This window comes from Vollenhovia emeryi, unplaced genomic scaffold, assembly GCF_000949405.1.
Source record: "Vollenhovia emeryi isolate VEMERY1.0 unplaced genomic scaffold, V.emery_V1.0 DF939139.1, whole genome shotgun sequence".
NCBI classification, from domain to species: domain Eukaryota; kingdom Metazoa; phylum Arthropoda; class Insecta; order Hymenoptera; family Formicidae; genus Vollenhovia; species Vollenhovia emeryi.
In genome coordinates, this window is record NW_011967227.1 from 225,449 (window position 1) to 237,847 (window position 12,399).

Consider the following 12,399-nt stretch of genomic DNA (forward strand, 5'->3'; position numbering starts at 1 on the left):
CATGCTCGGACATACGACACGGTATCACGGGGAGCTGCTTTTTGCTTCGAAGCCCGCGCGGGGTTTAAAGTCAGCGAGGAAGCTACTTTCAATCGACGACTACATCGAAAGAACGAGCCAGGCTTCGAAATTTTTTGGGTATTAACCCGGACAAGAATCATGCCGCGATCATCAATATGTCAGCAGATTTATCTCGCTCAACCGAGAAACCTTAACTTTTGACTCGATGCTGCCGATAAGTTAGCAATTAGCTGCCATTAGAATCGTGATTTCATGGTGGTTCTTTTTCACAAATCAATTATTCGCACGCGCGGAACGTGCTAGACTTAAAGAAAATGCACGGTAAATTAAGACATTTTCATGACGGTAAACATTCAAAACTTCCATTTTTTTTTAAAGACGGCTCCGCAACGAATTTTCTCTATGGTTATTTTTGTTACTCCTCATAAAAAGCCAATTAAATAGGCATCAAGCCTCGTAATTTTTTAATAAAATATAAATTTTTATATATAACAAATTGAATGATAATTCGAGTGAATTAAGTGATAATTGATTTACACAATAAACAAAAAGATTATTCGAGGCAATAAGCCAAAATTATGCAACTACGCGCCAAACAGTGATTGATTCTTCAAACAGCCATTTGTAAAGAGGAAAGGATTTACGAAGTAAGAAAAATATTTATGAATTCATTATTAATTTGGTCTTGGCCTAGTGTCATCCTTTTTCTCGAGCGCTCGGGCTCAACGCGTTGAATGTCGGAACAGGTGAGCAACCCTGCGACGTGTATTTGCTCCAAAAGGAGCTTAGATCGCGCGTGCCATGTCGCGTCCGCCATGTTCCTCCTCGGCCGCAGCAGCTGACTTTTCAGGAACGTCACACTCCAGATCCTCGAAGACTCTCGGCACTTTGTAGCGACGAGGAGAGGAACGGAGGGTAGAACATCACCGTCGCGTGTTTACTTCTTCTGTAACCGGTTTCTCCCTCTCCCTCCCCCACGCTCCCTCTCCTTCGCCCCCGCTGGACCGATGCATCGCCTCTCTCTTTTCCCTCAGCGTTTGGCTCCACGTTGAACGAAGGAATCTTCCTTCTCCTTCCCCATCGCTCTCTCTCTCTCGTGTCTTCTTACTCGTCGAAGCCTACGATCCTCTCTCCCTCCTTTCTCCCGTCCGTCCTCTCTTATCGTCTCGTCTCGTTCTCCTCTCGGCACCGCGGTATTCAAATGACCTCGTATGATGAATATGGCCGTCTCTCTCGTGCCGTCGGTCCGCTGCGGTAATTGCCACCATTTCTGTCCTTATCTGCGCCCGCGGTGCGTATGGTTCTCCGCCGTGCACGCACGCACGCACGCATGCACGCACGCACGCACGCACGTACGCACGCTCGTGCGTGCACGTATGCAATCGCAGATTGGCTGCATCATTACGTTTTGCCCGTCTGCGCGTGCGGTACGTATCTTGGTACCTCGTAGCTCTTATACCTGAGAATTTCGTAAAGAGAGCGCGGATAAATCGCGCGGGAACTCCGCACTGGACCCTTCCTTTCTCCGCCTCCTTCTCCTTTAAGGCACCGCGGGGTTCTTTTCGGCCATCGGAGGTGCGAGAATACCAAGAAGTCCAACCTCGTAGATTATCTCTGAGCATTGGTCTCGGGATACAGCACGTTCAAAACTCGACTCCGAGGAGTGCGTTACTTCGTTTTCACGAGAGATTTTCAATCAGCTTGCTTTTTCGGTGTAATATTTTTTTTGTTTAATTTTTAAATTAATTCCTACGCAGCTAAACTCAGGTGAATGAAAGGTGCGCTTAAAAACGGAATCATTTGCATCCGAAGACAAAAGACTTGAGCTCGATCGTATTGTTTCAAATTGAACAAGTCATTTTACAGCAAAATGATTTTCAATACGTAACAACTCAGGTAGCACGTGGTTCGTGCACGTTTTACATATGTTTCTTACAAATGTGTCTAATGTTGTACAAACGTTAAAGAAAAAGATCAACATGTTCCACCTGGGAGGTAACTTTGTTGCGCGAGCCGCGTACTATTCTCACAGTGGCATTTTTAAGAGACGGCTCGCTGGACCTTCTGAACTAAAAGCCGCGTATCATTCAGTTGACCTTTACATCTGGAAGAACCAGTGGTGTAGATTATCAGGTTGCAACGAGCGCCGATATCGTCGCTGGTACATCGGCATTTCTAACTCTCGATTGCATTCCCACGCCGCGAATTGCACGAATGCCGCGGATGGTCCGCCAACTTGGCTCCGGCATTCACGATCGTTGTTGCACTCGGGGTATTGTGCATGCCGGCGAACGCGCTCGGTGGAACCAGTCGAGCGAATGCATTTCTAATCAGCAGTAACTCGCGTGCTCGCGCGGCTTACTGCATCGCGCATTAGGCGAAACACGAAGGCGTTCTTCGCCATATCGTACGAGATCGAAGAATTCCACGTCCGATGGGTTGAAACGTTCAGAAGATGCGACGCTGTTAATTGTATCCTCCTTTTTAACAAGTTGAAGAGAGATTTTCCGCGATTAATATTAAACAAGTATATACGTTTGTGCTAGTATCTTTGCTTTGAGATTGTTGGAATTGAATAAGTTTTTATAATAGTTTGGGCTGCGTGCCCAGATTTCTCGCGATCGCTCTGACTCTAGTCTGATTCCAAATTGGTTCGAAACCAGTTCTTAAGGCCTGTTTGGATCAAAGATTCTAGCATCGTGGACACAGGCCTTTAGGAAGGAGTGCGCAACTTGGAGGGCAGCGGTCTCGGCTCTGGAATGTAGAATTCAGACTCGGTCGTGACCTGGCTTTGTGCCAGATTCAGTTTGACACACGCCGCTGGGGTATTTCCTATGTTATGTTACGTCACGGCCACGTGAATCCTGTCGTCGCTACCGTGCTACAGCGGCGTAACGGTGTGCCGGTGTCGAGCTGACGGACACGGCAGGAGACACCTCGCCGCGCGACGACGAGGATCGCTATTATGTCAGGAATCGCTGACTCAACGCGAGAGGTGCCTAGCCGAGCGGTGTCTAGCCGGGAGATCGCCTACACTGGGACTCGGTGCTGTTGCCGTTGCATAGGCGTGCAATCGGCGTACAATCGGGAACGCGCTTGGATTAGGCAACACACGGCATTTTACAATTGTCCCTGCCGCATGTGGCACTCATTCTCACCGTGCGCACGATTTCGACACACCGCTCGCCACCAACGTCTCTCACGATTAACAGGGTGGCGAACGCGGCGGCAGGGGCGGGAGCTGTGAAGGGGTTACTTTAATGAAATTGACACACGTTTGCCGATATATTAGCCGACGTGTCAAACGAAAGCGCTAAACGAGATTTATCGCTCGCAATTGCAAGGGAAATTTTAGTGAAATAGGAACGTCTAAGAGTCATGCTATGCCCTTTGCATGGCTGCGCGGTTATTTATTGCCTCACTGCTTGTTAATTTGATAATTTCAGCTGTTGCACGTGAGCCGCACCCAATGTGATTAGCTCACTCTACTTTTGTAAGATTGTGACAATTGAGTACAACGGTTTTAATACAAGTGTATCATTATTGTTCCTTGCGTTACGATTGCATCTTACGATACAAATTAATATGAATTCGATACGGACTGATACATGGGTTACCAAATTACTAAATTTTCAAACGAGCAACGCGTCGATATTTATGCTACGCATGGAATCATATTGCGAAAGCCACGTGAATTTGACGTGACGCCAAACTCGATCGACTAGTATGTCCAGTTTATAGTCGGTATTATAGTATTTTCCTGTATGCGCGCAACTGTCGCCGTGGGGTGATCCATCATGTAACAATACGATCGCGTTCGCCGGGCAATAATCCTCGCGGGACACCACGGCGCGGTGAGGATAAAATTCCTGGCGGGGCGACTCGTAAAGATCGACCTCTCGAAATGGAATCAGCGATACCATAAAGCAGGGGCACGCCGTGCCGTGTCGATATCGGTCCCCCCGGTGTTTACGTTTTACACACCCGTGGCACGTATCCCAGGCGAAAGTGTGCGCACCCACACGCTCGCGGGGATATGTCGTGTGCACGAATATATATGCGACGACGGCGTGCACGCACGTGGAACGGGCAAATATATATGGAGAACGATAGGCGATATAAAGTGGTAATGTCGCGAGTACCGTGAAACATAGCTGATTGGGCGGGTTTAGCCGCGCCTTATCGCCGGTTGCTTGCCGTATATCCACCGGATAAAGCACGTCGTATGTACAGGGTGATCAAGCCGACGGTATACCTTAAATATGTAACGTACGTATGCACGCTAGTTTTTTATCTGTCACTTGTTATGTAAAATACTACGTAAGATATGATTTCATATGTGCTATAGAGAAATTTTGCATTGTTCTCATTTTTTTTTTTGAAAATAGAATAGAATAATATCATTGGTATTACTATAACACGAAAGAAATCTGCAAAACAACTCGGTTACTCGTGAAAATATTTTTAAAACAGTATTAAAGTACTTCGTGAAATAATATTTATATAAAAAATGTAAGATAATATTGTCAAATTATTTCTTTGAAATTTTGATTGCGAAAAAATTACCTCGAAACGTTAAGCTGTGTCTTCCAGAATACTTCGTGCATTCTTTATTAATTTCAGCAGCATGAAAAAGAACAGTTTAATTTAACTATTTAATAATAAAATGGTTCTTCGAGACGTTCATCGCATCATTCGTTGTCTTCGCTGCTGAGAATGTTTCGCTAAAGGTCTTAGATCACCCGATATATACGCTCGTGCGCGGCCATATACACGCGATTACGCGAACATACATCCTCTCCATCACTCTTGCAACGTTTCTTTCCTTCGTCGTTTTCCCTCGCGAGTCTATCCGCACGGTTGGTCTGCAAGCGACTTCATCATCAGTTCATGAAACGAATATCTCGCACGCGCTATCTCACATAGGAGGACGAAGCGAGTTGCAGAAGCTGACCATAGGCGTCACCAGAAATCTTCCTGGGAGCTTGCTCGCCAGAGAATGTTTATTTCAATAACTATTTTATTTACTTCGACGAGGACACAAAACCGCTACTAAAATAGAAACTAAACAAGTTTAAAAATCCAAATTTCCATTGAAACATTTATAGAAGCAAGTACGAGAGTGGGTCAGTATATTCGCGGAATGGAGGGGTTAGAGAGACGGGGAGGATTTATGTGGGCGGATCTTAAAGTGCAATTCATTGTACCTATGAGTAAAAAACACCGATCAATTCCGTGCAAAATATCACCGAGCGAAGACGGGGGGGGGGGGAATCGAGTACCGAGCTTATTAAATTTTTCATTAAGCAACGTGGCTTCGAATTGTTATACTGTCCATACAGCCCAAACTTGGTTCTCAGAAACTTGTTTTTCTTGTGGTATGAAAAAAGATTGCAAAGACAAAAATTTGGTAGCGATGAAGAGGTAAAAAGTTCGCAATTTTTGTACATTTCGAATCGAAAAATAAAAATGATTTTTTAAAAAATGGTTTACAAAAATTGTAAAAAGTGTATCGCACAGTTAAGGGAGAGAATAGATTGAAAAAGAAAGGTAATGTCAGAAGTTTCTTGTTTTGCAACCCTTCCATTCCGCGAACTTATCGCTTCACCCCCATTCGCATGTCACTCTTTTACGATATCTGTATACCCGTCCATGAATGATGGTCTATCGAGAATGCATTACGGGCGTACGCGAGAAAATGTCTATCATGAACATAAGCGTTCACCGACGTGGAAATTGGAGTGTACATTGAGGGATGCAACGATATGGGGAATTCTCTATGCTGTGGTTTATGAGTGTGACGAGATTATAGGGAGATGATAAATGTTCGATACTCTCGGCGTTTCTTCGACGACATTCGAGACGCACATCAATATTTGATCGTGATAAAACGCGTCGCCAAGATAACGTGACGATGGAGCTGGGTTAATCACAGACGCAATGCTTTTCAACTTGTTGTCACCGAAGTATGTATCGGCCACGACGATTGATTTCAGTTGCCTTTCACGTAGAACGTTTGATTTGTAATCGCGCTGTGCAATAAACAGCGATATAAAAATGCACGATACTATGAAATATTTTAAAGGTACCTAAAGAATTAAGGCATCTTTGTTAAATATTTAATGTTACGTTTAAAAAATAATTATATAAACTAGCAAGCCACAAGAAAGTATTGATATACAAAAACTGTAATTTTGCCATTTATACATTATGGCGATAATTCAAAACGCACATCGTCACATGTGTACATCGCGTGTAACGATTTACGTTGCACTTTACCGGAATAATGTTGTAGTATACCTGGCGATAACACAACTGCGTGCAATTCGATTATCTGCAACGGTTATTGCATTCGTATCGAGTGTTGTACCAATCGCAGTTCTTGCTGGACGACGTTTTATCGCGGGCGTTATCAATATTTCCAGCCATATGTTCAAGTCAAATATTGCGAATCGTTGTTCCTTCCTGATATCACGCATTCGCTCCCATTTGCAATTGGTGCTACGCTTCCCTACGTTTGTAAACCAAGTACTATAAACTGAAATTTGATCAAACGCATGAGTGCAACTCGAAAGCGATTATGGAAATCTATAAATGTACAGATTATTCTAATCGTTGTCAAGGATCGTTCCCTGCAAATTTCATTCGGCTTATACGCGTCTCAAGACTGCCGCATTCCTTCAACCGCGGCATATAATTATTTGGACATTTATATTCATTTAATAACTAATAACCAATTGCAAATAAATAAACGAATTGCAGAGGCATTTCATATTTGCTAATTGTAAAACTGATAAAATTACCAGAAATATCGGGAGCGCGTTTGAATAGCCCGGGGCTGCGCAAACAAAAGATTCTTCGGTGAAAACGGTATCGGGCATAGAGATGCGCGGAATTTGGAAAAATACGGATGCAGCGAGCGATGCCAGTCGTCGTAACTTCGGAAATGGAATGTCAACATAGCACTACCGCCGTACGTAGGAATAATATCGGCTGCGACTTTACGAGTAGCGGCGTAACAGTATCGGAGCCGCGTACAGGCTCGATCCTCGAACGGTGAGGTCGTCATACGCGAGAAAATGGCCGCGACGGCGAGCCATCGAATACTATACGTATACATATGCATACCCAAGTGCCAGATGAAAAAAACAAATATACCGTGATCGCTTAACCGTGGCTGTCCACGGTGACTTTTGTTGGCTCCCCGTCGCACAAGTCACGTGTTCAAATATTATATAAGCCTTCTCGCGTAAACACGGAGGGCGGGTATATGCGACGAATTGACCGAGGAGCGACGCAACCTGATGAATATACGCCCGTATACTCGTATGCCATTAATATTCCGTCGGATGCGCCGAGAGACCGCATATATTTTAATGTAATTACGCTCCTTAAAGTGATAACCGATAAGGACGGTGGCATCGCGCGCGTTTCGTGTCGAAATTTAGGGAGACGGAAAATGCTACGCGATCGGACAGCCCTCATTTCACGGGACGTTTCCAGCATCGTCATTATCTTAATGAAGCGCCTTTGTTTACCGCTTGTTTATCCTGATAATAGTAACCGTGCACGCGATAGGAAAAAAAGTTTGCGCATGCAAAAGCGCGCTCAATCTACTGCGGTCGCGGCTGCACGAGCGATACGTGAGACATGCCCATGTTGAGCTGAGTGTTAAGTGATTTCGTAGAATTAGAAATTTAATCCACCCGTGCCTTTGAAACGTTGAATATGTGTCGGATGACGAGAGGGAGCCTAAAAAATATCACGCGTACTTTTTCATATTACGAAGATGCGTGACCGTGTATTTAATCCGTGCAACTTGCAATATTTTTACTTTAGTCTTCCAAACATTTTAATCGTCATTATGTAAATATAAACGTTGCAATTAACAGTTAATCTTGCTTTTAACTTTTTTCATCGTTGTAATAATAATTATTGCCTTTCGACGATAGGTGGGTTTTCTACGTTTAATGTAACTTGAAGAAAATACGTTCAACTTGCATTTATTTACCTTATTGCACAGTAAAAAATCGTGCGTTTAAATGTTAACATTTTCTTGTGTTACTAAAATTTGATTCTTGCTTCAATGTAGTATAATATTTCTAAAATTATCTGAAATCTTTAAAAACTATTCCGACTTGTAACTATTCGTACAGTTTACTTATCCCGTCTGTTTTTATTACATCGCACTTAAGGTTGAAAAAACAAACATAAATGTGAAGTATAGTGTTGTTTAATTAACATTTATAACTTGTAAAAAAGTAACACGCGCGATAGATGTTATTTTAACGTAAAATGTAGAATGGACTTTTTGGGACTCGTAAAAAATGTTAACATTAACATTTTTTTTACTGTGTATCTACGTAATGTAACATACAAACATCACGTCCATGTAATCTGTTTAGCATTATTACATTATCATTTCGTAATCGAGACAGCACAAGGAGGCCTGCGCGTGCTGTCCAATCGACACAAGATTTGTAGCGTGGGATCCGGTGTCTTTTGAACGCTGATTTGCATGACTGCATCGGTCGCGCGTTATTATCCTATCGAGTTACGTATCCTTACACGCTGAAGTTACCTCCGCCGTGCGCGACATAGGGATCCCCTGACCAGACATTAAAATTGCAAATTGTGTACGAGAGTGATGAGAGATCGCGCCAGCTCGACGTTGCTCGTCTTACCACCGTTTTATTTATCATTTATTATGAAGAGATTGCATGGAAAATAATGAAACGTGACGTTCTTAGTGCTCATAATAGTTCCTGATGGCGGATAGTGCCAAAAGTGTCAATATAAGTGTTACGCAATCATATTAATCTAGTATTTAGTTACGAACAATCCAAATAATTCGATTATCAATTGTGGACAGTTGCCAACTGTCTTTTATTTCCCAGAGTACAGTTATCTTAAAAGCTATCCGAAAAAAATGTGCAAACTCAAAAATGTACGAGTATACTACATCGCGTCGCGGACGACAAAGCCGTCTCGCGCTTTCGTTCCCAGCAAGGACGTCTCTTTCCGCCTCGTCCGATGAAACGCGCGATGCGTGCTCGGACCATCCGCGCCTTCGCACGTTCGCCTCGGTCAGAGGGGCCCCGTTTCCAGGCGAACGCCTTTTAGCGGGCGACGGCTAATCTTCGCGCTTCGTAGGCCGCACGGACTTCGACAGTCGGCAGCATTGTTAGCTCTCGAGCACGACGATAATTACCAAGCTCTCCGTAACGGTCCGCGGTAAGAGGCGGCCGCGAGCTATCGCGCCTCGGCAAAGACCTCAGCCGCCTTTCTTCCGCCGAGCTGGGCCTCCTCGCGCAATGCCGTTCTCGGTAAATGTTCCTCGTTCCCTCCCGATTCCCTTCCTTCTTCTTCCTTCCCGTTTCACCTGCGCTGGGTGTCTAGCACCTAGTTTGCGTGTCGATTCGCACCTTCGCCGGCAACGTTCCCGGAAAGCGGCGAAACCTCTCAGCCGGTGCCGAGCGGGCAAGGACACAGGCGGAGGAAGAGGAATGGCCTCGATTTATTACATTCGACGTTCGACGGTGCCTCTGGGGCTTCGTGTCCGCGGGCTACGGTACTCGGAAGGCGAAATCAACCGCTCGTCATATGTACGGGAGGAGAGATGCCTCGTATCGCGAAGACAACGCCGTGATAATTAACATGCTAATTAATGCGGCATTTCAAAAGCAGTGTGTAATAGAGACTACCAAGTAATGGAGAGCGTTTACGCGGTGTTTAGAGATAAATAAAACTGCCGGGAATTTAGAAATTTATCTGAAATCAAGATCATATCTTATTAATATCACGCTCTGCCCACGTAAAGGATTCAGCATACAATTAGTGGTATTTTTAATCGGACATATAGAAAACAATGCTTCACCATGTCAAGCGTTTCTAAATCGTATCGATTGTTATCGCTATAACGTTACACTGTAAAAAAATTACATGTAAAATTATGCAGGTTTTTCCGGACACCGGACTATAGAATCTAGAGAGCCGTAGATAAGATAGGATCGAGGATAGGTTCTTGAAATAATCTCTAGGTATCGTAACAATATCGTAAAAACGATTTATAAATTTACCTTCGGATTATCTATCTAGTTTTCTATCTAGGTATTTGGAATTTCTAGATTCTACACAGAGGTATCTCATTCGGAACAACTTTTCTCAAAGACATCGACGACGTTTTACACACGGGAAAAGAATGTAGCTGCCGCAGCTAAAAACTGTATGTGGTAACTAAATTTCCGTTGTAAAATATGGACAGCTGATATATTTAGCCGTGATAGCTAATACTTTGCTACTGTGCCTATTGTATCAGGCGCGACAGCAAACCGTTTGCTGTGGTTTAGAAATTTATAGTTAATGCAGCGAAATATGTTTAGCAAATCACGATTGGTTACGGTAGCGAAAATTGTTCTTTCAGCGCACAGTACGACTTTAGGAATCTTCAAAATGTCACAAATGTAGTGCGATAAAATATTGAGATATAAAGAATGTTGTACGTTCCAAACTGTTACATAACTCGTGTAAGAACACGCAACGAGACAGGTTCACGAGAGCGTACCACTGTTGCTCCGAGCGACCGAGAAGCTAGCTTAGATTATCGGCGCGTTCCAAGCTTACCGAAGAACCGCGCGGCGGCCGCGATAAATTATCATTCGTTTATTACGGGTCGTTAATTACGATAAATCGCCGCAGGTGCCGCGATTCTTTTCGCTCGGCGCGCGCCGCGAGGAAGACGCGGGTAGACGCGGTAGAATGCGAGTTAGACTGGGCGAAAGGGGTCTCCGTAGCCCGTAGGGGTTGCGCGTTTCGAAGGAGAAGACCGAACGGGGCCCGGGAATCTCTCTCGCGGATAATAACGATCATTCCCAGTCGAAACGATCGTTCCACGGTCCGCCCGTCCCGCCTTATCGCACAAAGGCGAGCGAGGATACGAGAGGCGGGAGGAACGAGAAGTAACGAAACTTGCAGCAGCCGGCCATTATCGTCTACCTGAGCCATTAGCCGAGGGAGCTTTCGAGCTGTCGGACGGTAATAAAACAGCATCTGATCGGTATCCGCCGTTATTACGCTACTACGAAGTATGTAAGCGCGGGCACGTAGAAACTCCCGCAGACGAGTCGTCCCGACGCAGATAAAAGGGACGACGTTGCTGAAATATGTTCCCGTCAGCCAAGTCAAGCCTGCCCTCCGTCCCTCTTCATTTCTGCGATTGTAACGCGACCTTCGGAAGATGATGCATCAGGCATAAGCGATCGAATGCATTAAAATCTGCACACGCGCGCTACGTTCCTGATATCGCGCGTCCCACCCTGATTATTAATACTGCCTTTGGTAAATAATTTGGACTCTATCTCGTCTCGGCAAACATTTGATCAAATGTTATCCTCTTCCAGAAACTTTTCGATTTATGATAAGCAACGAGAGCTGAGAAATGCGAATTACAAAATTCACATATATAGAGTAGACAATCTTTATTTATCCGCGTAAGCTTCTTTACTCATTCGTTACGTTCTATTAATTTTCAGCCGTTATAGCTTACGAAAGTTTTGTTTATTTCAGTTTTATACTTATTGTTTGACGTTTAGCGTATGACGAAAACCGACATATTACTTAGAATTTTTCATATAAGTCACAAACACAATATATCGGTGTTAAATGCAAAACAATGGTAAAGCTAAAAAAACAATTAATCGAATTAAAATTTCCGGGTATTAATTGCATAACTCATTACTTATCTTTGCGTTTTGTAACAATTTTTGCATACACAAGATCGACTCTGCTCTTTTGGTATAGATAAGTATATTAAAATTAGAATAGCTTTCAAAATATAATATAGACTACATATTGTTCTTCATTATCAATGATACACTTTCGTACATGCGCGCGATATAACTTTATGCAATAGTTATATATTTATAAATGTGTTTTATTCTTTGTGAATTAAAAGGGAGATTGAAGAAAATAATTACATAAGATTTCGTGACATCGGAGTCATCGACATTTCATGATCGTAAATCAAGTAAACGGTGAACGTAATGGTGAATGCAATGATACCGGACCTATTGCTGCTAGAAATGTCCCGAAACGAGGTCGGTTGAGCGAACTCGATAAATCATAAGCAACTAGGAAGAAGCAAAACTGGACTATCATTAACGAAAGTTTTTGATAAGAATCATTAATTAATAAACGTAAATTTTAATTCCTCATTAACTAATAAAAAAAGAATTAGAAAACGAATTATTTTCAACAAAAAATTCAACCATTCGTCATATAAATCTCAAAATTTCTGGCAATGTAAAATAATGATTTTTTAATGTGACTTGATTTTTGCAAATTTAATATGTAATAATGGAATTAGGTAATAATACTTAT

At 43.3% G+C, this 12,399-nt stretch overlaps 1 protein-coding gene across 2 annotated transcripts in view; it reads right to left on the minus strand.

Annotated features, from left to right (window-relative positions):
* Positions 1–12,399, minus strand: part of LOC105567241 (epidermal growth factor receptor) — a 156,978-nt gene that overhangs the window by 72,853 nt on the left and 71,726 nt on the right. The window lies entirely within an intron of this gene.